A 27,626-nucleotide genomic window follows, 5' to 3' on the forward strand; every position below is an offset into this window, starting at 1 on the left:
TTGGAATGATAAGTGAGCATGGTCTCTGTTAGCTCCTAACAAGAGAGTCAGCCTCAGAGAGAAGCTTTGAAGCCAGGCATTGATTTCTCCTGTCAAGCTATTAAAGTCCTAGATGATATCTGTTTTCCAATGTAAATAAATAAACCTAAAACAAAGTTAATGAAAAAGTTATTCTTGTAGACACTAAAAATTAAGAGAGAAAAGTGTAAATCATTAATCTACTCAACCTACATAAAACCATATAGAAAAATATTAAGTGAAAATTAAAACTTTATTACCCAAACAAGCAGCCAGTCCTTAGTTTATTGACCCTGGTCTAGAGAATATAGATAATTGCAAGCAACTGCAATAAAGGTTTTGTGATAAAGGTTTTAATAGGAAATTAAGTCAGATCAAAGATCTGGTTTAGGGGCTGTCCAGAGAAGTCTGTCTTGAGGAAGTGGCATCTGAGCTAAAAGTTAAAGGATAAATAGGCAAAGAAAGGACAGGAGAGTAAGGAAGAGTGTTCATGCCGGGGAGTGATATTTCTGAGAGCCCAAAAGTAAGAACATGCGTGTAAAGAGTATCAGTAATCTGGAAGAATTTCAGTGTGGCATGCAGTGAGGGGCAAGGCATATGGAAAGAGTCCTGAAAGATATAAAAACTTCCTTAGATTAGTGGGAAACCACTAAAGGATTTTATACAGGTAAGAGACTTGTCAGAATTGTGGTTTAGAAGACAGAGGAATTCCAGAAATAATTAGAAGGTAGATTGAGTAGGACTTGGTATTCATTAGATGGGGGTAGGAGAATGGATAGTCTAGAATGATGCCCAAATTCTAGGCTGGGACAAATGGTGAAGCTGTTCACTGAAACAGGGTACATTTGGAGAAAGAACTTACGTGGGAATGGAGAGAGAGAGAAGATGAGCTGAGGAAGGGGAGCTAGTGAATGGGACATTCTTTGGACAGAATTGCTGTGAAAGGAAAAAGAGAGGAGACCCTAAATTAGGTGTCCAGGGTTTTCCAAAGATGAGAGAGGCCTGCCTGTGTTTAAATGTAAGGAAAATGTATCACTGATGAAGTAGAATGTGAAAATACAGCAGAGAGTCTATTTGAGATGGCAAAGTCTCTGATAAAGTCTGAATCTTGAGTATATTTTTAAATCTGACCAGGTTATTTTAAGGAACAGAAATTTTAATAATGTGGAATAACTATATAGCTGCGGGCAGTTTCAGCAATAAGAGAAAGGGATATACTTTCAGAACTTCAGTCAGGGCGCCTGGGTGGCTTAGTCAGTTGAGCCTCAGACTCTTGATTTCTGCTTAGGTCATGATCTCATTAAGCACTCCCAGTGTATAGCCTGCTTGGAATTCTCTCTCTCTCTCTCTCTCTCTCTCTCTCTCTCTCCCTCTCCCTCTCCCTCTCCCTCCCTCCCTCTCTCCCTCTCTCTCTACTCCTGTGATCATGCCATTTCTCTTTCTCTCTCTCTAATGAAATCAATATTAAAAGAAAAGAACTTCTGTCAGTAAACTATTCACTAGTTTCTACTCAGCATAAATCTGGTACAGTGAGGAGGGAAGAATGCTTATGTAACTACCATCCTTAACTATACAGGTTGCTATGTTTTCTTCGGAAATGTTTTCTTTGGAAAGCTTTGTAGTAATTTTTTCCTGATATAATTGGACAGTATTTGACTAGATTTGTATTATTTTGCTGAGATTACCAATACTGATAAAAAATAATAGTAAAAATTCAAAGTGATACCTATTTTTATTTTTATAGTATTGAATAAAGGAAGAGATTTCCCTGTAATCTCCTATTTGCTTATTTGGTTAATGATCATTTGTTTATATCTGTCTCCTCTATTAATGAGAATAAAAAATAGGAAGTATATTAATGTGTGATACCCTCAGGTGAGCGGTTGAAACTTATTCTGGAGATAGTATAAAATTTAAGGTAAATACTTTCTCTTTTAGGTTTTACCCTTGTGATTTGCCCATTGATCTCTCTTATGGAAGACCAGTTAATGGTTTTAAAACATTAGGAATTTCAGGAGTGCCTGGGTGGCTCAGTCTGTTAAGCACCTGACTTCAGCTCAGGTCATGATCTCACAGATAGTGGGTTCAAGCCCTACATCGATAGCACAGAGCCTGGAGCCTGCTTCTGATTCTGTGTCTCCATCTCTCTCTGACCCTCCCCTGCTCATACTCTGTCTTTCTATGTCTCAAGAATAAACTAAAACATTAAAAAAAAAAGATAAAACATTAGGAGTTTCAGCTACCATGTTACTTAATGCTTCTAGTTCTAAGGTATGATTCTGTGATTCTTCTTCTTTTTTTAAATTTAAATACTTTACTGAGGTAGGAGACTTGGTTACAATTGAGGTTCTAAAATTACAAACTGATAACTCTGTCAGGAGTTGCAAGCTACTGTTGATGGGCCAGTTCTAGCCCACTGTCTACTTTTATATAGTCTGTGAGCTAAGAATGGTTTTTATATTTTTAAATGGTTAAAAAAATCAAAATAATAATAATTTGTAAAGTATGAAAATTATATGAAATTTAGATTTCAGTGTCCATAAAGTTTTATTAGAGCACAACCATGCTCGTTGATTTCCATGTTGTCTGTCACTGTTTTCACACAATAATGGCAGAGTAGTTGTGATAGATACTGTATAGCCCACAAAACCTAATATCTACTATCTGGCACTTTACAGTAACATTAGCTAACCTGTTTTATATTATCTATCAGAAAACGGTGAGCATAAATTTCTAATTATGCAACATCATTAAATACAAACAGTGTACTACTAGCAAGATACCCTGTCCTTATGGAATTTCTATCATTTGGGAATGGACTCTCTTCCCTTCACCTGTTGGATAAGCATTTCCCAGCTATTCTTTGTTCTTTTTTCTTTTATTATTTCTTACAACAATATAAATGCTTTATTAACAATTGCAGATCATCCCTGTGAGCCAAGTTGTCGACCTAGACAGATACCCAGAACCCAGCTACCAGTTCCGGCCAACCTCCGAGCCTCTCACTCTGACTCAGATAGGGTGAGCATGTTATCCTCGCTCACAGGGTCTCTCTCATTGTGGATGATGGAGTGGCTTGTGTCGTCCCTGAACTCCATGTGCACCTGTGTGCATGTCCCAGCAAGCTGGTCCTGCCCAGCACCTTGGTGACGCTGGTCAGCGTAATGGGCTGGACATGGACATGGCTGGTATCCATAATGGCAGTGCGATGATGGTCAGGCCAGCTGTTCTGTTTTATAAAGGATGTTACTGAAATTTTCCAAAGTACAGAAAAGTAGAGAGAATGGTAATAAAAGTGCCAAGTACCTACTAACCACCCTGAACAGTTATCAACATATGACCAATCCTTTTTCATTTTTCATTTATATACCCAGAATCTTCCTTCGCTCCTTGCCCTTGGTTTATTTATTTGAAACAATTCCTAGACATCATACCATTTCAGTTGTAACTCCATTAGTATATATCAGAAAAAAATAATTACAATGATATCGTCACACCTAAAAAAAATTTAATATTGATTCCTTAAACTCATCAAGTAAAAATATTCACATTTCTGTTTCCTCAGGTCTTTTTTTTTTTTTTATGGCTTGGAATAGAGCCATGGATTATATTGTATTTTGTTGATCTTTCTTTAGGCTCCCCTTTTTGTTTGTTTCCCATGCACATTTAAATTATTTGTTGAAGAAACCAGTGTCTTTCTTAGTCTTGTAGTTTGTTACATTCTGCTTGTTCCGATAACCTCCTGTGATGTCATTCAACTGTTCTTTTTAGTTAGATTTAAAAGCCTCATTGTATTTGGTCTTTTCTTTATCAAGAGTATATTTCCCATCGCATAACTAGGAAGTACATCATTATTTGGGTATTTGAGTGATGCTAAGTTTGGTCAGTGGGTTCAGGTGATATTTGCCTCTTCTGTTATCAAGTTCTCTGTCCCCTTTTCATCTAATGGCTTTAGAATCACTGATGATTATTACCTGCCTTAAGTAAGTGATCTAATGAGGGGCTTACAAGTCGTGATTTCTCCTTCTGTCACTCCTTTTTTTTTTTTTTTACTAGCTAAGTGTTTTCTATAAAGACCTTTTTCCTTATTAGCTGTTTGGAGATTGAAAATTCTTTCCCTTTTTTTCCCAGTTCTCAAAGTTGTTTCCCTAGCATTCTCCAAAGGTGGCCAAAGCGTCTTTTTTGTTTGTTTGTTTTTAAGTACCATTATAAACTTATGGATATTTAACATACTTGATATATATTAATCCATAATATTCTTTTTTATGTTGAAATAGTTCCATCTTTGGGCAGTGAGCACCTCTTCCAGTTGGCTTCCGAATCTTTTTTTTTTTAATCCCATAGTTTTTGAGTCCTTGCTGTTATGAGAAGTTACTCCATGCTCAGTTTGCATATTTCCTCCCAGACCTGGCATCAGCCATATCTCCAGGTAGCTCTGGTTCCTTGTTTTTTCCCATTTATTTCTGTTTTATTTTAACTCTCATTTCCTAACTGCTCTCTCACTCAATAGTATGAATGTGAAGAACATTACTTTCTAATATCATACTTCCTTAACTGAAAAAGAGTGGAATGATTAGAGACATATCACTACTATTTGAAAAGTTGGAGAGAAGATAAAGAGAAGGGATAGGTCAAGTCCAGGTTTCTGTTTGCTTTCACTAGCAGTTCATAGGATATGAGTACAAATCTTTTTAACCTTGCATCTCCACTTACTCTGTCAGAAGTTCTGGTATTTTTTTCAGTTCTCCATTTCTCAGGACATAGCTTTATATTTGCTCCCCTAAGATTTCTGAGACATTTAGGACCACTTGAAATGTTTAATGTTCTTTAGCCATTTCTTAAAAAACTTAAGGATATCTTGAGGTATTAATAAACTGCTTTGCTGGAACAATGAAAGCAGTTTGGATTTGTCACATTCACCATTGTTTCTTTACACTTTTGGTCCTAATTAAGTTAGAAGGAAAAATGTGACACCTAACGTGCTAAATATTTTATGGAATAGAGCACTAAGAACCTAATACCTGTGAGGTTTTAAGATTTACTTTTATTATATATAAGTATGTATTTTATATTATAAAATCTTAATTCGATGAATTGGATACTTTATAAAACCTAACGAAATTGACTAGATTTGATAGCATCATTAAAGTAGCTAATTGAGAATACATTTTTTTCAGATATATGAAGTGATCACAAATACAATGTTAAAATTAATAAAAACCAACTTTATAACTATACCTATTGCATTTAGCTCATATTTTGGCATTTATATGAACAACTTAGAATTCTATCTTCATAGAGTACATGCCTATTAGAGTGTTCTCGTTTTTACTTTATTTTCTCTTTTTTGTCAAATGAGATTATTCTTTTATCAACATTTGGATACAAGTAAATAACTAAAATGTTATTTATATCTACCCTGAAGTTTAGTACTGGGACATGGTCTCAATTTTAATGAACTCAACATCTGCTAAAACAGTCCAAGGCTGTTGCTTTGAGTAGTGAGCATCTTTATTTACCGCTTAGTATCCCAGCTAGCTAATTGAGTCACTGTGTCTGTTTCTCTCTTCAACAGGAACATGTGAAATGGGTTCATGCTGAAATGGCAAATAAAACTCCAAGCTAAAGCTAATTTATGTGACTCCAGAGAAAATTGCAAAAAGCAAAATGTTGATGTCAAGACTAGAGAAAGCTTATGAAGCAAGGAGATTTACCCGAATTGCTGTGGATGAAATTCACTGCTGTGCCACTGGGGGCATGATTTCAGACCTGGTATGTATGATGTGTCTGGAAAACTTTTCTTACTTATATGATGGAAATCCCTGCTTCCATTAAAATTATTTTCTCAGCCAGTTATTACTCATATTCTCTTGCCTTAACATAAGGGGAACCAAGAAGCAGAATCTTCAGTTTCTTTACTCTCCCCTCCCCCACAGTAGTGCTTAGTCTGATTGCCTTTATTATCCCTTGAAAAGTATGTTTCTTAACAGACATTATTCTCTCTCACCTTTAGCCATAAAGATTTACTAACATCCAGGTTCTCCCTCACCTGCGCTGAGGAATTAGCAGCTCCTTCAAGGTTGTCTTTTGTTGTTATTCAAGGTCTTTGGCATCCCCTACCAGATCTACACCCAACTAACACCTCGGGGTTACAGTTCTGTGGGATACATGAGTAACCTGTTTCTTTACATCTCCAACCTAATCCTACATGGCCAGACGCAGATCACTCAGACTTGTTCTGTGCAAGACAGTCTTAAATTTAAAAAGTCCTGCTTATGATTTCAACCTCATTTCTTTCTGAACCTGCTTTCACACTCATATGGCCTTCCTGGCGTCCTCTTTAATCCCTCCTTATATTTGTCCACAGCTCCGGGCCCCACTTGATGGCCACTGTTTCCTTCTTCTAGACTCTCCTATTGCCACTTCTGTTCTATTTCTCATGGATTTCCTGGTATATTAGCTGCTTTGGGCTCTGGCATGGCCAGGGCCAGAGGGAACCACAGATGCGAAGCTTGTGAGAGGTCTGTGGTAAGCTCTCTCAGAGTACCTGTCATCTCCATGGGTCTGCTGCCATACATCTAGTGGGGCTTGTTGATTAGCAAGACGTACAGTTGGGAAGAAGAGCTTAAGGAGGAGTGGAAAAAAACTAGGACAAGCTAGAACTGGTGTGGCACCTCTGCATCTGTCCCTCATCTTATCTGCCTGGAAACCTCTTCAGAGAGTAGTGGCAGCTGCCACACCTTGTACATGTTCCTTTATTGGGACAGTTCTAGCGTGGATCCATACAGGGAACGTGGTTCCCAGCTTACTGGAGTTGACAGTAATGCATCCAGCTTGACACCCTGTAAGTTGATCCTACTGACCTGCTTGCTGTATCTGAATGTGCCAAGTAATTTCATGGCAGTATGTTTGCAGTGTTAAGTGCTGTTTTGTCTGCCTGGTGTTTTCTTCTACCCTTCCTAGTGCACTTCTGCTTGTTTTCAAGACCCAACTCAAATGTTACCTCCTTGAAACCTTCACGACTTCCCCAGCAGTAACCTTCTCTTCTATTTTCGTAGTCCTGTAGCTTTTTTTTTTTTAATTTTTTAATGTTTTATTTATTTCTGAGAGAGAGAGACAGTGTGAGCAGGGGAGGGGCAGAGAGAGAGGGAGACACAGAATCTGAAGCAGGCTCCAGGCTCTGAGCTGTCAGCACAGAGCCTGACGCGGGGCTCAAACCCACGAACCATGAGATCATGACCTGAGCTGAAGTCAGACACTTAACTGACTGAGCCACCCAGGCGCCCCAAGAAGAGGAGGAATTCCAGCCAAAGCATGTGCTGTTGGGAAACAGGCCAGGCAGTGTGTGTGTGTGTGTGTGTGTGTGTGTGTGAATGTTTGTGTGAGCATGCCTGTGTGAACATCTGTGTTATGTCTGTGTATGTATCTGTGAGTGTGTGTACGTCCATGCGTGAGTGTGTGTATGAATATCTGTGTGTATGAATATCTTTGTGTAGTATGTGCATCTGCTGTGAGTGGATAGTGTGTATGTCTGTGTGACACAGAGGATTGAGGGGTGGCTCTGGGGGGTCTTCCTTAACTCTGCGCCCCCGCCACAAACACATGCCAGCTCTGCTCATTTAAGGGGTAAGGCACATGGCTCCGGTGGCCTTCTCTGGTCCCTGTGAATTGGAAACATGTAAGGACAGGCAGGGGAGAAGCCCAGGAGATAGAAAGAGAAACTCTGGGTCAAGTTTGCATTTCTCATTATTTCTCCAACCCTTCTCAAATTCCTTTTGTTTAGAAACCTCCTTGAGTTTCTGAGGGCTTCCCCCTCCCCCATCCCACCCCTGAAAAACTCTAGGAGCTCCTCCAGCCTGTAACCCTTCCCGATAACACGTTCCATATGTCGGTCACTCTCTGCATGAAACGTTTGCACTCTCTTTTCTGGTCACATCATCCATGGGCTCCCCACACTGCCTCTCCCTAGAACAGCCCATCAGGTCCCTCTCAGGCCCTCTATTCAAGAAGCCTGGTTTTGGGTCAGGCTGGAGCGCTTTGTGCTTTTCATCGCAGGCCAATTCCCATATAGGATTCTTGCAGGTTTGCCTCCTGAGCTCCTCCGCCCCAGCCCGCCGCACCCGCCACCACCGCCAGCTGCAGGGAGAGCCTCCTTTAAGCACTGGGGCTAATTGAGCAGTGCTCTGACTGAGCTTGCCACATTATTTGCTTAGAGCGTGCTTTTATAGCAAGGCAACACAGCATTCTATTGTCTTCTTTCCCCAGCCTGGCTCCCCCCTCTCCCGTGGCTAGCCACCATGGTAAATAAAGGCTGAAGAGATTTTTCCAACATAACTTCCAATGCTCCTCATGGGGATACAGACAGCCCTTCCATCCCTCCTGGCCCACTCTTACCCCATAAACTCCTGCCCCCTCACACCAGCCCCCTTGTGACTTTCTGATGCATCTTTTGATGATTAGGCTTGACTCTTAAAAAATACAATGCATGGCTTCACACTAGTTTTTGTGGGTTTCCCAAAAGGCAGGAAGTCGGTTTCCACAGCTCTGGAAGGGTTGAGTTGGAAGGGCTAAAGACATCAAACTGGTCAAGGGAACCTGAAAACTGTGTGGAGTTCCTCTTCCTCAAAAGCATATTTACACTTAGTGGCTTCATCCCTGCAGGTGCTCCGGACAGCAAGTAGAGGCCACCTTGAGACAGGCAGTGAGGCAACCTCTCAACCTAATGAGTGCAGGCAGGGCAAGTGGGGGAAATATGAGGCCCCAGGGGCTAGATGGAAGGCTCAGGGCTTTCCAGAACAGACACATGGGTCCCAGGCAGAGAAACACATCTGGGGACATGGAAGAACCATCAACTCTCTTACAGGAAGGAAGGATGATACACTGAGCACCTGGTATATGCCAAGGGCTGCAATTTAAAACTTCTATTCTACTGTCTTTAGGTTTTTTTTGGTCTAGATGGAGTTAGGAAAATTAAAAGAGAGGGTATTTCTATTTTAAAGCTGAGACATTTAGGACATAGAGGTGGTGAGTAATGGGCTCAAAGTTGTCATGGCTGGAAATAAAACTATAATGAGAATCCCTGCTCCCTGACTCCTGGTCCCACACTCTTCCTAAAAGACAACCTCTTTATTACCAAAGTCCTTAAGAGACCATAGGGCAGACCACATGCCTGCGATCCCCCAGGGAGCAGAGAGCCTTCATCTGTCTGTGAATCCTGGGAGAGTTCCTCTAGCACAAAATGCAGACTGCACTTTTCGCTAGGCTCACTGGATCTTTGATGCACCAGCTTATGTGAAGTGGGTCATTTCCGAAGCTGGGCCCCCTCTGGCTGCAAGCCGCTAGAGCATCCTCCTGTCTAAGCAGATGGATGGGACCTGCCATTGGCCCAAGTTCTGTGCCCACTTCTTTATAAGCTACCCCTACTCCCACCCTCCCCCAATCTGCCTCTCTTCAGTGTGAAGATGTATGGTATTCTGGAGATCAAACAATAGGTTAAGCAGAAGTGCCTGTTAAAAACAATCTTTCTCCACAATACCTGTATTAGGAAAATGACAACAATGAAGGAAAACAAGTCTGACAATGGGTTTGGGTGATGCGTGATGGCTAATGAGACAGCTGAACTAATGTAATTGGGGGAGCCGACTTCAGAAGCTCCAATTGTGCTTGATGGATTTGGCAAGGGATGCTGTAATTTGGTGCTGATGAATGGACTAATATGGAGGATAAGCTGGAACCCAAGAATGTGCAAGAATGTGTCCTGATACTGTGCTGGGCATGCCGTGGTGGGGCCAACAGGGACCTGATGAACAGAGATGGAGAAGGTCGTAGGACTCATTATAGGCAGTCATTTCTGGCCAACCGACTAGTTCTTCCGCCACTGGACCAGCTCACAAAACACTAGAGCCATCTATTTCAGGGAGATCTATTTCAGTTTAGTAGAAAGCATGCTGTAGTGAGTTTCCAGGCATGCAGTCTAAATGCCCAGATTAATAGGATTTAATAGAGCCGATTGCAAAAAAGTTTTCCTTCCAGACCTGAAGCTCTGTGATTCTATGCTGATGTTGTGAAGGCAGAACACTTCACCACAGGGAGGCTGGCGGGGCCACGGAGATGTGTGGGAGCAGTGAGTGACTTCCACCCCAGTGTGGGTGAGTCATGTGGCTGGAGGGAGAGGGTCACTGCAGACTGTGGTCAAACAGAAGGGTCTGGAAATACACTGGCATTGATTCAGAATATGGAACTTTTGATCCTATAACATGATACATTTTAATTCCCCTTGGTGATGTTAATAATGCAGTTGGCTAATGCCACACTAACAGAATTTATGAAGCGCCACTCATTCAGGAAAAGGAAGAAGTAATGACCTCAGTTTGTACCCTACTTATGCTTCTGAAAAGGCTGAGTGCAAATCAAAGTTTTGGGAACTGAATTATATTTTAACGAATACTGGCTAGAAGGCCTTACAACAAAAAACTTTACTGCGGATTCCCATAGAAAGCAGTAAAAAAATCATTCTTCAATTAAAAAGAATGTATATATTAGACCAGTTTTAGCTTAAAGGAAAGTAAATCTTTAAAGGTAGAGCAAATGTGCTGTAAATATGTTACAAATTCCAAAATGAACACATATGCTTTGAGATTCAATTCTTCACTAAGGCAATACAACCTATTTATTCTTTGATGAGCTCTTCAACTATCTGGGTGCCCTGTTAATGTGCCTTATTCCCTATGGCTTCTTCTCCAAGAAACTAGAAATCTGGAAGAAGAAAAGAGGCATGAGAACTGAGAATTTCTTGCTGTATGTTCCTGTTTTTTCACTGTTGGGTCTTAAACAATGTCAGCCTAAGTTCCCGTAATAAACCACACTTCTGTCTCCTCAAAGGTCCCAATAAGGAAAGGAACAGAAGGAAAAACAGGGCAAGCAGAAATCATACACTCTACTTAGTGAAGGTCTAAGAATAATTAGAATGTCAATAATGATCACAGCCAACCTCACAGAGCATTACTCCATGCCAGGAATTGGGCTAGGCACCCTACAGTCATAATTGATTTAATTCTACAATACGCTCCAAGTAAGGTCCTCTGGTTCAGTCTCTTCTCTGAAACCCTGTATATTACTGTATATCACCTAATATACTCAATGGACCTGGGGCAGCACCCCATAATTAAACAAGCTAAGATTCCCGCTGCAAAATTATAAATCCTCACTGAAGGGAGTGTCCATTCAGGTCATATTTTGTAGCCAAATGAATCTGCTATAAGCTCAAGAAATGACACTGGGTTTTCAAGCTTTTGGGGTTTTGGATTTATAAAGAAGAGACTGGGGGGCATTTATTGGGCTCCCTATTTCATAAGAAACCACGCCCAAGAGAAAGTAGCTTGCCTGAGATCACACCATGGTCATACCACATAGTTAAGTAGGTACTGAAGATGAGTAGCAGACCTGGGATTCGAACTCAGGCATGTCTGACACCAAAATCCATGTTCTTAAACACAAGGCCATGCTGGTGGTGCTCCTCAGTCAGGTCCTGAGAGAATGGAGACTCCCTACAATGGTTTTCTTTTCTTTTTTTAATTTTTTTAAATTTTTTTAAAATTTATTTCTAGGAGAGAGAGAGAGACAGCACGAGCAGGGGAGGGTCAGAGAGAGAGGGAGTCACAGACTGAAATAGGCTCCAGGCTCTGAGCTGGCAGTCAGCACAGAGCCCGACGCAGCGCCCGAACCCACAAACCGCGAGATCATGACCTAAGCGAAAGTTGGACACCCAACCGACTAAGCCACCCAGGCGCCCCCCTACAATGGTTTTCTGAGAAGACAAAATTAAACTATGATTGTATACACCCTTTCTTATGTTTAAAGAATTTTTTCCTTAAATACATTTCTGTAGAAAGAATCTTTTTCTTTATAAAATAAGAACATATTGAAGAATATTCTAAAAATGCAAAAGTATATAAAGAAATCTATCAGCTCCCACATGTACCATTATGGAATATTTGTGTCCAGCCTTTTTTAAACCCATGCAAAGTGTTCCTCGGCAGTACGTGATGGAGAATGTTTAATATACATCATTCTGTGACTTTCTGACTTAATCTTATAATTGAAGCATTCTCCCTTCATATTAAAATTCCACACAAACAAAATTTTGATGGCTACATAATATTCCATCATTGGAATGTGTTGTAATTTACTGGATTACACCCCATTGTAGGAAATTTATTATTTCCAATTCTCCGCCCTCATAAACAAAGCTGCAGTAAGTGTCTCCATGCGCAGAGCTGACTGCTGGTGTGAGTTATTGCCCAAGTGTGGCCTCAGCCTCCCCACCATCCTCAGGCACATCTGCCCTGCACGGCGGGGCTCTGGGCTCATGTGGACTGGAGCCTCTGTCCTCCCTGCTGGCGAACAGGCTGCTGGGAAGCAAGAACCCCACGTGTGTGCTGCGTGCTGCCCAGCAAATTCACCTTCTCAGATTCAGCTCAGCCCTTGCTGTGGATCAACAATGTGCTCCTGTTATTTCCAGCTCCTCAGGATGGTTTTTTCACAAATACACTGGTCCCCTGAGGTCCCTCAGAACACTGAAAACCCTGCTTCCTACTACACCAAAAAAAAGGAGCCCCTCAGATAGAAATTCCTGAACTCCCTACCTGCCGGACTCCACTCCAATGCACATGGTTGAAGGAACTGGTCCTGTACTCCCACAAACCCACTGCACTCCCGAAAGTAAAAGTGGGCGCTATTGACCACATGGTCCAGGTACGGGCTGCACAGCTGGCCTGTCCAGGGTCAGCCATCATTTCTTCTGAGTGGCCAGTCATCCCTGTCACAGCCACCTCTAACAGGAGGTAAGATGACACGCTGGTCCCACTCCCTCCTGTTTTCTTGGGAGCCTCATTCCATCTGCTCTTCCCTCAACCTGCCCTCTCTCCACCACGGGTTTCCTGTCCTCGATCTGCCTATTGCCAACCTTAAAAAAAGGAAAGAAAATAGTTGTTCTCCTCCCAGCCCAGCTTCACAGAAGAGCACCTGCCGTTCTGTCCACAACCATTTCCTCAGCCCCCTCGCAACAGACAGGATCCCCACCTTCCATCACCATCATCGGGCGCCAGTCCTACCAGGACACCCCTGAGCACCTTATTGAGACTGGACAGTCCTTCCTGAATCTGCCATCTCCCTCCTTCTGTGCTGTGACAGCACTCTCACAGTTTTGTCCACCCGCCGCCAGTACTTAGCTCCTTACACATTCAGTGCTATTTCCCCAGATCCTCTGTGTTCTCATCTGCACTTGGGATGGCACAGTCATGCACACCTGTCCACGTGTAGGGAACCCTACAACCTCCACCTCCAGCACAGACCTCAGTCCTAGGCTCCATGCCCGCAGATGCAACTGCCCACTGGACATCTCCACTTGACTGTTTCCGAGGCATCTCCAGGGCTATATGTCCCCAACAGACTTCACCACCTTCCCCGAAACCCTGCTCCTCTGGCCTCCTGTGCTAGCTCTCCGGCAAGGGTACCAGCATTCACCATGTTAGAGTGCTTGAGTCTTTACTCTTCTCTGACCCCCCACATCACTGATCTTTAATTCCAGGTGATTCTGCCTCCTCTGTTTCTCCAAGGACATACTCCTTTCCTGCTAGCCCACTCCTCTAGGGACCGAGCTACTTCTCTTGCCGAGGCGACATCAATGGAATCTCAGGTGGTCTCTGAGCTCCTACTTTTCTCCTCTTCCAGACTCCCTGGCATTTCTTGTCCACACTGGAAGGGAATGAGCTTTCTCACATTAAGCCTTACTGGGTCACTCCCCAACTGCAAAAATTTTTCTTTTCTAAAACCTTCAGGATAAAACCCAAATAAATCCCTTGGCCAGGCCCTTCCCAATGGTTCCTGGGTGCTTCCTTCCTTGGCCTCATCTCTCACTGTTCTCCCCTTACTCTATGCATGCCAGCCACAGGGAGAGGCTGCAATTCTGTAAACATACCCTGTCCCTTCTCACCTTTGCACAGACTCTTTTGTCTCCCCTCATTTCCTTTTTTTTTTTTTTTTTTTTTTATTTCTAGGAGAGAGAGAGAGACAGTGTGAGCAGGGGAGGGGCAGAGAGAGAGGGAGACACAGAATCTGAAGCAGGCTCCAGGCTCTGAGCTGTCAGCACAGAGCCTGACGCGGGGCTCAAACCCACGAACCATGAGATCATGACCTGAGCCGAAGTCGGACTCTTAACCAACTGAGCCACCCAGGTGCCCCCGTAGTCCTGTAGCTTTGCAGTTAGCAGTTTCTACCATAGTTCTTTTCCACTTTCTTCAAATAGTTAAATACATAAGGACAACTAATCTAGTGATTTAAGTGTTGATGACAAATACGTGCTCAGAATGATTTCCTGGAAATAAGTTCTATAAAAACTAGTGCTCTCACCAAAAGTTTTCTGGTCTGAATTTGCCATACTTGCATGGTAGTAGTGGTAGAAGAGTTTTAGCTGATGGCCTCTTTTATCCCTTGTCTGTTGTAAGAGATTCTCACACTATGGCCACTCCCACTGCATCTTGAATCCACTGGTCAGAGGGTGTAGAACAGTGCACAGCTTACTGGAAACGGTTTGGTTTTCTCTCTTCAACAAGGACTTCTACCTATGGTCAAGAACAGTATTTCTGAACAACCAGCTAAAAATATCCGAAAGCCTACCTACTTAGAAAAGCCAGACAGCACATGCTGATTAGATATAGTTAGCTATGGAAATAGAATTACAGTGATCATTGGTTAACTGTGTAATGGTAAGATGTAATTTACTCCTTAAGGATAGAAAGTGGGCCACTTTGTAGGTTTTCTTTACCACATTACAAAGCACTTGGTATCTTGAAGTGGCAGTTCCCTGACATGGCCCTCATCGGGCTGACTGCAGCCTCAATGAGCCATGTTTTGAAGGATGCCCAGAAAATACTTTGTGTGGAAAAGTGTTTTGTTTTCACAGCTTGTTTTAATCAGCCAAATCTTTATTATGAGGTGTGTAACTTTTATGTCAACTTATTACTTCCATGAAGGATTACAGTAGTGGTTGCCTTTTTTTTTTTAAGTTGATTTACTTATTTTGGGGGAGAGAGAGAGCACATGTGTGTAAGCAAGGGAGTGGCAGAGGTGGGGGGGACGTGGAGAGAGAGAGAGAGAGAGAGAGAGAGAGAATCCCAACCAGGCTCTGCACTGTGAGCACGGATCCAAGTGCAGAGCTCAAACTTAAGAATTGTGAAATAATGAATAAGCTGAAATAAAAAGTCAGACACTTAACTGACTGTGAGCCACCCAGGCTCCCTGAGGTTACCTTTTCATTATGTTTATTTACATAACTAACAACTGTTTAAAAGTTTTTAAAACAGAAGGTGATTATAAGCAAATAATTAATGCTTTCTTCATATATCTCTTGTGCTGCATAATCCTTTCCTAGGCTAAATAAAAGACATTGCCTTGTGCAGTTTATGTACATTCTTGTGCAAGGATGGAGGGAAGGCATAGATTGATACCAAGAATCCTAATGACCTCTTTATTGAAGATAATTATGAAATAATACACAATTAATATGCCATTAAAGATTTGCTAGTATTCTGTTTAGATTATATAACAACTGTTTGTTTCTTTCTAGTCCTTCTAAGAATAGATTTAATATTTTTCTGAGTTTTCATTTAAGTTATTTATGGCATGGTTTATGTTTTTATAAAAGTAGCATCAGAAAATAAAAAGGTCTCTATCTTTACAAGTTGTTCACTGCTCTGTGCCTCGTCAACTCTGGTAAATTCAGAACTAAGGATCAGGAAGAGTCTGGGAGGTGGCAGGGTCAGGGGAGGCGATTGATTGAAAGGTAAAAGAAAAAGCACTATGCCCATTAAAGATCCGCACCCTGAAAGTTGTAGGTAAATAGCTACATGGATGGTACTCATTAATTTACTTTGTAATAAGTTAGCTTTTTCTTAGATTTGGCAGATATTATCAGGGATATTGTAGAGTTCTTTTTTGAGAGTAATATAAAACACCAACTTTGGGGCGCCTGGGTGGTTCAGTCGGTTAAGGGTCCGACTTCGGCTCAGGTCATGATCTCAAAGTCCGTGGGTTCTAGCCCTGCATCGGGCTCTGTGCTGATAGCTCAGAGCCTGGAGCCTGCTTTAAATCCTGTGTCTCCCTCTCTTGTCTGCCCCTCATCCGCTCCCTCTCTGTCTCTGTCTCTCAAAATAAAGACGGGGGCGCCTGGGTGGCTCAGTTGTTAGGCGTCCGACTTCGGCTCAGGTCATGATCTCACAGCCTGTGGGTTCGAGCCCCACATTGGGCTCTTTGCTGACAGCTAGCTCAGAGCCTGGAGCCTGCTTCAGCTTCTGTGTCTCTCTCTCTCTCTCTCAGAAATAAATAAAAAACATTTAAAAAAAAAACCTTAAAAAAAAGACATAAAATTCTTTAAAAACAAAACCCATCCAACTTTGAAGATTGAGAGAGAACTTTCAAAAAATAATATTACACTGATATACTGATGAATGATAAGCAACCAAAAATATTAGTGCATGGCAGCACATACTTGAAAATGTTTTGATAAAATTAATTTGCTTGGTGATCTTAGACACTGGGTGTGTCTTTTGCCAATGGGACAGATCATAAGACTCCTAAAACTGATTTATTATTTTTTTTATTTGCACCTAATTGTTTTAAATAGTAGACCTAATGACATAATGCTAATTATCAACAGCACATATTTGGTAATTATCCACTATGTATAAGATAGAAGGTTAAACAGTGATTTTCTCCAAGTATGTAAAATACAGTCCTTGATAGCAAAGGACACATTGAAGAATAAATAGTACACACTGAATGAGGTAACTATACATAGACTTGAGAGTATCTCTTTATCTTTCCTGGATTAATGCACAGATGAGCATTACTGAAGCACAGAGTTTGTGGAAAGGTAGCATTTCAAAGTTGTTCGACAGATTTTCAGGAAACATTAATGGGGACTCAGGGTAACAGGAGCTCCAGGGTCAAATTTGAGAAAGGCTACAGCTATTCATCCCCCTGGAGCTTCACAGGGTATATCAGCACATTAGCAGTTCTGGCCAGCCCTGCAAAGAGAGAGAAACCTGTTCAACTTTGTTTAGTGCAGTGGTCCCCAAACTTCTTTGCATATGAAACTTTTCACATCATATTTGGGAGAAAAAAAAGGTAATAGAAACCAAAACTGGTGGCCCACAGCTTATTTCTGCTTTAGAGCAAGCTGCTGATCAAGTCTTGAATTATATCAGAAAGTCATTATGTGTTCAGGACATTGGCATTTTTCCTAAATGTTCCATGCATTGTATTAATCAGTATCTTGAATTTATGTGTTAAAAATGATCTTTCCAGTATATACTGTATCTATCAATTGGTCATATTTGCTACAGGAATCATATATTGCTTTTCTTGGAAAGACTCTGAGCAAGTTACAGTTAGTTTACAGAAACTGGGAAATTCAAGCAGGTGCATACCATGCCAATGTGGAACCAGAAGATAAGACTGATGATCAGCCAGTGAAATTCAGGTTAAGTATATAGCTTCAATAGAAGCTTAATTAACACTTAAAAACATTTCATCTTGATTTAATTAACATAAAGTATAAAAATAAATAAAAAATAAATAAAGTATAAAGTATAAAGACAGTAGTGGCCACATTCCATTTGATATGGGAATTGGTAAAGGGGACGGGTGGTTTGTTATTCATCATTGAGTAAATCTATTGAAAATTATTACCAAGGATATGCAGGTATGTATAACTCCTATCCAGAAGTAACTTTTAACAGGGTTTTTCTAAAGAGCACACTATGTTTAGTAATTCTGTATTCTGAATCTTTATTAGCTAGTATTTTTAGAACAATGAAGTCATTTTTTTTGCAGTTTTTTACTTACATGCTTACTTTACTTATATTGGAATGTTATGAATTGTTTCCTCTGTTTGCTAAGATAATTTGATGTCCATCTTTGCCTTCTGAATTTTTAATTAGTGGTTTTTAATCTATAACTTCAATAACTGGATTACTTATGTATATATTTTTTAACTTATAAAGTGGATTAAGTTTCTAGTCATTCTTTTTATAATTTGAGAGAAGCTAATACAAATTAACTTTCACGTCTCTGAACTTTCTAGATGTGATATATTTAGACTGTAAAGCATTGCCATCTGATTTTCTATATATATTTTTGCAAATTTTGAATTTTCCAGGTAGTTGTGCAATCTCAAGATTTCTCACACTACAGGCCAAGATGACATGAGGGCAGACTGTATTTTGTATTATAGCTTTGGAGATATATTCAGAATAAGTTGAATGGTGGTGATGGAAAATGTGGGACAACAGAACCTTTATGAGATGGTGTCATACTGTCAAAACATAAGCAAGTAAGTCACATACCTTTTCATAACTTTTTTAATTTATTTATTTGAATTTAAACATATGCACAGTATGAAAGTCTAGGAAATTACTTTGAGTACTTGTTCAGTAAGTAAATACACTGGTAGAGTATCAAGTATAAATCTGTAAAAAGAAGTATTTGAAGGGTGGGAACCAGTATATGAATCCTCAGGATTTGCATTAATTCAATAAAATATTCTCTCTCTATGTGATGATCCTCCAAAATGATTTTTTTGGAGTTTTTCTTTTAAGTGAAACAAGTATACTGAGATGCTAATTTTTTAAATTGAAGAATAATTGAAATAGAATATTGTATTAATTTCAGGTTTACAACATAGTGATCCAGTATTCTCATACATTACAAAATGGTCATCACCACAATAAGTCTAGTTACCCTCTGTCACCCTACAGAGTTGGTACAATATTATGGACTGTATTCCCTCTGCTGTACATTACTTCCCCGTCATCTTTATTTTATACTAGAAGATTGTACCTCTTAATCCTATTTCATCCATCCCCCCTTTTATGGAAAGTTTTGATATAAATTGACAATGAATGTAAGCCTTTTCTCTCTGGCACTGGCATATAGCTACATGCTTTATAATTTTGGCATTTTGAGAATTGAGCTTAGTAATGTACCATGTCACCAGCTGATGGGTTGATGAAATAATTAAGAACAGAGTTAAGTTTCTGCTTAAGAAATAAATTTAAGTCCATTTAGGGTGATTTTAATGAGACCATATAGTTCCCTGATGGCTTCTTAGTATTAGTCATCTTTATACGACTCAAAAATTTTGAACTGATAAGCAGTAACTGGACAAAAATGTCATTTCTTTCCTATAGATGGCACAATCATCTAGTTAAATAGGAAAATGAAAGTTTCATTAGATATCCAGTAGACCCCCCAAGAAGTACATTTTGTGGTTTAGAGTGAAACTGATACTGCAAAATACAAGAAACTACTTTGCTATTCAGGAAGATTATTTAATAGTTGCAAAATACTGAATCTTGAAGTGAATCTGACAATTTCAAAATCAATGTTTAGGGTACATATGGAAAAAAATTATATGTGGTGAGCAGAAAACCAGTCCCCCAAAGATGTCTACATTCAGATTCCTGGAAACTGTAAGTTACCTTCCATGGCAAAAGGGAATTAACATTGCAAATGGAATTAAGGTTGACAATCAACCTTAAAATATGGATATAACCCTGGGTTGTTTGGGTGGGTCCGGTATAATCACAAGGGTCCTTAAATGTGGAAGGAAGCAGGAAAGGTCAGAATGATACTCATTGGCTTTGAAGATGGGGTAAAGGGGGGCATTAACCAAGGAATTTAAGGCAGTCTCCAGAAACTGGAAAGGACAAGGAAACAGATTCTTCCCCAGAGCCTCCAAAGGAAATCCATCCCTGTTGACGCCTTGATTTTAATCCAGGGAGACCCATGTCAGACTTCTAACCTATAGAAATGTAAGATAATAAATTTGTTTAAGCCACTAAGTTTATGGTAATGTTATGATAGCAATAGGAAAAGAATAGGATATATAACTGTGTTTTGAATTATGAATTCTTAAAACTTATTCGGTCACTTAATAATTTTTATCTCAAAATGTGTTTGCAATGTCACTGTGTATTGATAGCTCAACATTTTGATGAACTATGGAATTCAGAAGCATGCAAGAAAATGTGTGATAATTGATGTAAAGGCATTTGTTGAGTTTCCTTTTTTCTAACTGAAGTACGTTGACATATAAAGTTATTTTCAGGTGTTTGGTAAGGCTATACATTATGCTGTGCCCACTACAAGTGTGGCTACCATCCGTCCCCATATAGTGCAATTATAATACCATTGACTATATTCCCTGTGCTGTACCTTTCATCCCCATTACGTATTCATTCCATTACTGTTAAGCCTGAATCTCCCACTCTCCTTCACCCATTTTACCTTCTCTCCTCTCTTGCAAACATCACTTTGTGTTCTGTATTTATAGGTCAGTTTCTGGGTTTTGTTTATCCTTTGTTTCTTAGATTCTACATATAAGTGAAATCCTATGGCATTTGTCTTTGACTTATTTTGCATAATGTCCTCTCGCTCCATTCATGTTGTTACAAATAGCAAGATCTCTTTCTTTTTTATGGCTAATATTCCATTGTGAATAGATACCATATCTTCTTTATCCATTCATCTGTCAATGGACACTTGAGTTGCTTCCATATCTTGGCTGTCAAAAGAGGGTTGCATAGATATTTCCAAATTAGTGTTTTCGTTTTCTTTGGGTAAATACTTGGTAGTGGAATTACTGGATCATATGGTAAGTCTATTTTTAATGTTTTGAGGAACTTCCATACTGTTTTCCACAGTGACTGCACCAATTTGCATTGCCATCAACAGTGCACAAGGATTCGTTTCTCCCCATCCTCACCAACACTTGCTTCTTGTGTTTTTGATTTTAACCATTCTGGCAAGGTGTGAAGTGATCCCACGTTGTGGTTTTGGTTTGCATTTCCCTGATGATTAGTGATGGTGAGCCTCTTTTCATGTGTCTGTTGGCTATTTGTAGGTCTTCTTTGGAAAAAAGTCTATTCAGGTCTTCTGCCCATTTTTTAATTGGATTATTTGGCTTTTTTGGTGTTGAGTTTATAAGTTCTTTACATAGGTTGGATACTAACCCTTTATTGGATATGTCATTTGCAAATATCTTCTCCCATTCAATAAGTTACCTTTTAGTTTTGTTGATGATTTTCTTCATTCTGGAAAAGCTTTTTTGGTGTGGAGCCAATAATTGATTTTTTGCTTTGTTTTTTTTTTGTGGTAGGAGACATATTCAGAAAAATTTTACTATGGCTGATGTTAAAGAAATTACTACCTAATGTTCTCTTCAGGCATTTTATGGTTTCAGGTCTCACATTTAGGTCTTTATTCCATTTTGAGTTTGGTTCTGTGTATGGTGTAAGAAAGTGGTTCAGTTTCAGTCTTTGCATGTAGCTGTCCAGTTTTCCCAACACTATTTATTGTACAGACTTTTTCTTTATTGTATATTCTTGCATTCTGTGTCATAGATTAATTGACCATATAAGTGTGGATTTATTTCTGGGCTGTCTGTTCTGTCCCATTGATCTGCATCTTTTTTTGTGGTAGTAACATACTGTTTTGGTTATTATAGTTTTCTACTGTATCTTGAAATCTGGGATATGAAATCTAGCTTTGTTCCTCTTCCTCAAGATTTCTTTGGCTATTTGAGGTCTTCTGTGGTTCCATACAAATTTTAGGATTATTTTAGTTCTATGAAAAAATGCTGTTGGTATTTTGACAGAGATTGCACTGAATCTATAGACTGCTTCGTGTAGTAGGAATTTTCCAATCCATGAGCATGGACTATCTTTCCATTTGCATATGTCACCTTTAATTTCTTTCATCATTGTTTCTTTTATTAGAGTACACGTTCTTTCACCTTCTTGGTTAAGTTTATTCCTGGGTATTTTATTATGTGTGGTGCAATTATAAATGGAATTGTGTTAATTTGATCTTTCTGCTACTTCAGTATTAGAGTATAGAAACATAACTGATTTGTGTATTAATTTTGTATCCTGCAACTTTACTGAATTCACTTATTCTAATAGTTTTTGGTGGAGTCTTTAGGGTTTTCTTTGCATAGTTCTTGTCACCTGCATATAGTGGCATTTTAACTTTTTCCTTACAACTATGGGTTTCTTTTATTTCTTGTCTGATTGCTGTGGCTAGTACTTCCAGTACTATGTTAGACAAAAGTGATGAGAGTGAACATCCTTGTCTCGTTCCTGAGTATAGTGGAGAAACTCCCAGTTTTTCATCAAGTATAAGCTGCAAATTTTTCATGTATTAACTTTATTATGTTGAGGTATGTTCCCTCTAAACTCACTTTGTTGAGTTTTTAGCATAAGCAGATGTTGAATTTTGTTAAATGCTTTTTTGCATCTATTGAGATGATCATAAGGTTTTTACTCTTCCTTTTTTTTTTTTATTTTTTAAATGTTTTTATTTATTTCTGAGAGAGAGAGAGACAGCGTGAGCAGGGGAGGATCATATAGAGAGGGAGATACAGAATCTGAAACAGGCTCCAGTCTCTGAGCTGGCTGTCAACACAGAGCCCAGTGTGGGGCTTAAACCCACGAACTGTGAGATCATGACCTGAGCTGAAGTCGGACGCCTAAGTGACTGAGCCACCCAGGTGCCCCTTCCTCTCATAAATGTGTAATTGATTTGCCAATATTGAATTATCCATGTATCCCCAGAATCAATTCCACTTGATTATGAATGATCCTTTTTTGAAAAAAAATATTTAACGTTTTATTTATTTCTGAGTGAGCGAGCGAGCAAGCAGGGGAGGGTCAGAATGAGAGGGAGACACAGAATCGGAAACCGGCTCCAGGCTCTGAGCTAGCTGTCAACACAGAGCCCAACACCAGGCTTGAACCCACCAACCGTGAGATCATGACCTGCACTGAAGTTAGACGCTTAACCAACTGAGCCATCCAGGCGCCACATGAATGATCTTTTTAATGTACTGTTAAATGTGGTTTGCTAATATTTTGATGAAGATTTTTGCATTTATGTGCATTGGGGATATTGGCCTATCGTGTTCTTTTTGTCTGTTGTCTTTGTTTTTCGGATCAAGGGGGAGTCTGGCCTCATGGAATGTATTTAAAAGCTTTCCTTTATCTTCCTTTTTTTTTTTTTTGGTATAGTTTGAGGAGATAGGGCATTAACTTTTTTTTAAGTGGTGGGTAGAATTTATCTATGAATCCATCTGGTCTTGGTCCCTTATTGGTAGTTTTTGTATTGTTACTAATAATTGGTCTGTTCAGACTTCCATTTTCCCTTATTCAGTTTCGGAAAATTATAGGTTTCTAGGAATTTACCTATTTCTTCTAGGTTTTCCAATTGTTGGCATATAGTTTTTCATAATACTCTTACAGTCTTTCGTATTTCTGTGGTGTCAGTTGTTCCTTCTCCTCCATTTCTGATTTTGAGTCCTCTCATTTTTTCTTGATGAATCTGGGTAAAGGCTTATCAATTTCATCTGTCTTGTCAAAATACCACTTCTTGGTTTCCTTTATTTTTTTAAGTCTTTATTTCATTTACTTCTGCTTTAATCTTCATTATATCCTTCCTTCCACTTCCCTTGGGTTTTGTCCTTTTTCTATTTCCTTTGGGCATAAGGTTAAATTTCTTGTTGTTTGAGGTAGGCTTCTATTGCACTAAATTGCTTAGGACAGCTTTTGCTGTGCCCCAAAGATTTCGAACCATTGTGTTTTCATTTCCCTTTGTCTCCATGTATTTTAAAATTTCTTTGTTAACCCATTGGTTGTGTAGAAGTATGTTGTTTACCATCGACATTTATATTTTTTTGTTTTTTTCTTTAGATTGATTTCTAGTTTCATACTGTTGTGGTCAGAAAAGATGCAGTCTTCTTAAATTTAATTTTCTTTTAATCTAATTTGGTTTTGGATTGTGGTTATCATGAGCTTTATAAAGAACATCCTAAATATAAAGCAATCTACACTGAATTGACAGGCATTTATAACACATTCTAAAAACTTCCTTTTCACTCTCCTTTCCACGGTTTATGTATATGTTGCCAGTTTTACATCTTTTATATATAGCTTCCTTATGTCTAGTGGTTTTTTCTTTTCCATTTAAAGAAGTCCCTTTTGCATTTCTTTTAAGGCCAGTTTAGTGGCGATGAATTCCTCCTTGTTTTGGGAACTCCTTCTCCTTCAGTTCTGAATGATAATCTTGTCAGGTATTCTTGATTGTAGGGCTTCCCCCCCAGCCCCTTTAGGACCTAGGATTGTATAATGCCACTCTCTTCTGGCCTGCAAAGTTTCTGCTGAAAAATGAGCTGATTGCCTTATGGGGTTTCCTTCTCTCTCTTGCTATTACAATTCTCTCTTTAGCCTTTGACAGTTTAATTACGTGTTGTGGTGTGGGCCTCCATGAGTTCATCTTAGGGGGACTCTAAAAGGCTTCCTGAATCTGGATGTCTATTTCCTTCCCTAGGTTAGGGAAGTTTCCAGCTATTATTTCTTCAAATAAGTTTTCTGCCCTTCTCTCCTTCTGGGATCTTTATAATATGAATGTTCACTAGATGTTGTCCAACAGATCCCTTAACCTATCCTCATTTTAAAAAATTCTTGGGGCGCCTGGGTGGCTTAGTCCGTTAAGCGTCCGACTTTCGCTTAGGTCATGATCTCGAGGTTCGTGGGTTAGAGCCCCACGTAGGGCTATGTGCTGACTGCCAGCTCAGAGCCTGGAGCCTGTTTCAGTCTGTGACTCCCTCTCTCTCTGACCCTCCCCTGCTCATGCTGTCTCTCTCTCTCCTAGAAAAAAAAAAAAAATTCTTTATATTGGGTAGGGTGGGGGGCACCTGACTGGCTCAGTGGGTGGAACATGCGACTCTTGATCAAGGAGTCATGAGTTCAAGTCTCATGCTGGGCAGAGTTTACTTAAGAAAAAAATATTACTTATTTTGGCTGTTCAGTTTGGCTGTTTTCCATAACTCCATCTTCTGCATCATTCTTCTGAGTCATTAATCTACTTTTGATTCCCTTTAGTGTATTTTTCATTTCGGTTGTATTCTTCAACTCTGATTGGTTTATATTTTCCAGTTCTTTGTTAACAATGTTCCCATGGAGTTCTTCCACTCTTCTATAGTCCAGTGAACATCTTTATGACCAATTAAATTCTTCATCAGGCATATTGCTTATCTCCATTTCATTAATGTCTTTTTCTGAGGTTTAGTTTTTTGTTTTTTTTCTCATTCAGAGCACATTCCTCTGTCTCTCTTTGTGTTTGTTTCTGTGAATTAGGCAGAAGAGCTACTCCTCCTAAACTTGAAGGAATGGTCTTTGTGTGTGGTTGTCCCCTGTGTTGACTGTATATATCTGGTGACTTTTGCTGTCTGGATTGGCCGAGGGTTGCAGTGCACCCCATGCTGGGGCTGCCCTGGTGGAATAGTGGGAGATTAAGTAGGTGTGAGTCCTGAGTAAGGCTCTTTGCATTGGGTACCCTGGCAAGACAGCTAATGCAGAAGTGGGTATAAGCCATGGGTAGTCATGGGATTCTCTGTGCTGAGGGCATGCTGGCTGAAACCCTAGTGGGTGTAAGCTGGAGTGTTCTGGGGTGTGCAGGAGGTACCTTGGTGGCAGCAGTTGGAGCTGAGGTGGGTTGGTGGCTGGGCTGGTCACTGGTGCTTTGTACAGGGGACAACTTGGGCAGTTATAACTGAAAGGGGCATCAGCTGGGGTCACCCTAGGGCTCTCTGTATGGTCGGTGCCCTGGAAGGAAGCTGAAGTGTGGGTGTTAAGCCAGGGTGTCCTGGCAGGGCAGCTGGAGCTGAAAAAAGGCCTTAGCCAGGGGTGTCCTAGAAAGCTGTCTGAGGCCAAAGTGGTGCTGGCCTGAAGTGTTCCAATGTGCTTTGTGGCTGCCTCCATGTGGGGAGACGGGGGGAGCTGGAGTGAGCGCAGGCCAGGGCTTCCTGGTGTGCACCACCATGGGGCTGCCCTGGTGGGACAGCCGGGGCTGGTGTCAGAGCTCACTGAGGTGGTGGGCTGGTTAGGACACCTGGACCCTGCTCCCATCTATGCTGTCAAGGTGGTGAGAGGGTGCATAAGCTGTGCACATAATAGACCTTCCAACCCAGAGGGGGTTGCAGCAGCGCCCCTACCATTTAGCAGGGTTCAAGGGCTAGTTCCTTTATATTCTTGTTGCTCTTTTAAGCCATGGGTTTTATTTTCTGTGGCCCAGGGTAGATGAATCTGCTCCTGGTACCTCATTACTATTCTCCCCACTGCAGTTTGCAGCATCAGGGGCGGGGTACCCTTGGTTACCATGTGTCAGTCCTCGTTGCTGTTCTGCGTGTGGTCTATCTTCTGTTGTACGGAAGCTGTCCAGTCAGTCCTCAGTTCTTCAGGAGGAGTTGCCTATAAATAGGTGTAGATTTGGTGTGCCCAATCCAGGATCTTCCTAGGTTGATATCTTGGACTGGAACGCCCCCTGGTTCATTGTTTTTAAATCTTTACAATCTAATATATATAGCTAGGACTACATGGGAGAATTATTAGATCCCATCATGGATTTAAAACATTAACCAAGCTGTGAATAGCATTTTCTAGATTCTTTTCTAGATTCAAAAGTAACAAAGTTTTAAAACAATAAAAATAATAAAATGGGATAAGTGGTGTGTGTATGGATGTAAATTGCTGTACTAAGGGCATGTTAACTTTTTAAGAAATGAAAGGGAAAGTTTCAACCCTCTGAATGGAAGTGCTATTTATATATAAAAAAAGGCTAATCTCTAGGCATTTATAGTGACTGGGAAGAGAAATTTAATGCAAAAGGTATTATAGTGAATTATTTTTAAACCAGATAATGGCTAATCACTCATTAGACACTAATACAGCAGTGTTTTGGTGCTGTATTTTAACTTTTTTTCATCCTGCGTGTATGTTGTATCTGAAGAGCTACTAACCAGTTCCCCCTCACAGAGTTCCGACACCTGGGTGCATGAAGATAACTACAGTTTTAACTTTGCAGCTAGAGAAACTTAGGAGTTTATTATATTGTGGTATAGTCACCAGTTAACAAGAGTCTGATATATGTATCAGGGTGCTAGAATCACTAGTTGGGAATATCTGATGACATTTCTTGTGTACCTGGGAAGCCACCGTTTCTAGAACATTGCTAAATGACCACAAATCAGCTAAATATGAAGAATAGACTGATTCTAAGTATCTCTCAGTGGTCTCTGGCAGACATTCTGGTTCCTAGAGCCTCTCTAAAGGCTTTGTGGTAACCGGGTTATTTTCTTTGCGTCACTGTAAATTCAACAATGTCTTACAGAGACTATATCAGTGTTTAGGGTGGCTCATGTTGAGGACTCATTTTAAGCCAGTTTAACAACTAGAATAGCCTGTCCTTGTAATTCCTAAATCCTCGTTGCCTATCTATCTCATTATAGCATGTGAAAGAAGGTAACAGCATACTGCAGAGATCTAATCAAGATCCTGAAGTAGGCAGAGTACCTGATTCTTCACAATATTCGTTGTGATCAACACTGGTTGAGAAGTCTCCCTGTGTAGCAAAGGTTGAAAACCAACAGCACTCTCAAGCCTGTAAAACCATGCACCCTGTGTCTGTAGATGAGGGTTTCTCAGACACCAATCCCT

At 40.1% G+C, this 27,626-nt stretch overlaps 1 protein-coding gene and 2 pseudogenes across 2 annotated transcripts in view; 1 reads left to right on the plus strand and 2 right to left on the minus strand.

The window, feature by feature from the left end:
- The first annotated feature begins 549 nt into the window (after window positions 1-549).
- LOC120225385 lies at window positions 550-27,539 on the plus strand (annotated as a pseudogene).
- Window positions 2,943-3,214, minus strand: LOC120225381 (annotated as a pseudogene).
- Window positions 16,715-27,626, minus strand: part of PYROXD1 (pyridine nucleotide-disulphide oxidoreductase domain 1) — a 40,004-nt gene continuing 29,092 nt past the window's right edge. Inside the window, exon 13 of one of the 2 annotated variants that reach the window (XR_005526794.1) lies at window positions 16,715-17,102. The gene's annotated coding sequence lies outside the window, so the exon portion shown is untranslated. Of the gene's footprint in view, window positions 17,103-19,228; window positions 19,880-27,626 lie in introns of those variants that run through there. The other variant, XR_005526795.1, reaches the window with a different exon arrangement.

This window comes from Hyaena hyaena, unplaced genomic scaffold (assembly GCF_003009895.1).
Source record: "Hyaena hyaena isolate Hyena2069 unplaced genomic scaffold, ASM300989v1 scaffold_1393, whole genome shotgun sequence".
Classification (NCBI taxonomy): domain Eukaryota; kingdom Metazoa; phylum Chordata; class Mammalia; order Carnivora; family Hyaenidae; genus Hyaena; species Hyaena hyaena.